Below are 983 nucleotides of genomic sequence, written 5' to 3' on the forward strand. Positions count from 1 at the left end.
ATGGTACACACTCACCAAGGCCCATCGACAGCACCTCCCAAACCTGCGACCACTGCCACCTAGAAGGACAAGGGAACACCATCATCTCCAAGTTATTCTCCAAGTCACACACCATTCTGACTTGGAAATATATTGCCGTTCCTTCATCATCACTGTAACAAAATCCTGGAACTCCCTCCCTAACAGTACTGTGGGAGTACATTCATCACACGGATTGCAGTGGTTCAATTGGCAGCTCACCACCACCTTCTCAAGGGCAATTAGAGATGGGCAATAAAAACTGAACTCGCTTCTCGGCCTTTTGGCTAAGATCATGCGTAACTGACCTGACAGGGGAGTAACCACCATAACCCCAAGGTGGTTCTCCCTGGATCAGGAAGGTATATGCTTGCTTTTTTGGAAATAGGAGGTGGGTGGGGTGGCTTGACCCATCCACCTCCACGGAGGTGTGTGGGGGGCCTGACCCATCCACCTCCATGGCACGAACCTGGTATTGCAGTACTTCCAGGAACGGTGCAGTGGCTCTAGGCCTTTTGGCTAAGAGCATTGGCGCAGAGTGATCCTTGATGTGTGCAAGGTGACCTCTGGCGTTTGTGATTTGACAAAGAATTGGAACGATTGGCTACGAATTTCAAAAAAAAAAAAACTGAACTTGCAAACGATGCCCACATCTTGTGGTTAATGAATAAATAAAATCAGGCAACACTAAATGCAACTACAAAAGTAACCCTTACTGCATGACCAGCCGACCCAACCACTGCATACTTATTCATTTCAGCTAGCAATCAACAGGAATATTTAATTTAAATCTGACAATTATATCCCCAAGGAGAATGTTTAAACTTTGTGCAATGGCAGATTTTCTGCCATTATTACCTGAGGTAAATCCACTACTCCTCACTCTGGGGAAAATCCTGACTCTGATTGCTCACTTATTGATTGTAAGTCAAGCTTTCACTACCTTTGTCTATAGAATCCAAACC

General features: G+C 45.5%; 1 pseudogene; it reads left to right on the plus strand.

Annotated features, from left to right (window-relative positions):
- The first annotated feature begins 285 nt into the window (after nt 1–285).
- On the plus strand, nt 286–524 carry LOC139267584 (U2 spliceosomal RNA; annotated as a pseudogene).
- The last annotated feature ends 459 nt before the right edge of the window (nt 525–983 follow it).

This window comes from Pristiophorus japonicus, chromosome 7 (genome assembly GCF_044704955.1).
Source record: "Pristiophorus japonicus isolate sPriJap1 chromosome 7, sPriJap1.hap1, whole genome shotgun sequence".
In the NCBI taxonomy this organism is placed as follows: Eukaryota; Metazoa; Chordata; class Chondrichthyes; family Pristiophoridae; genus Pristiophorus; species Pristiophorus japonicus.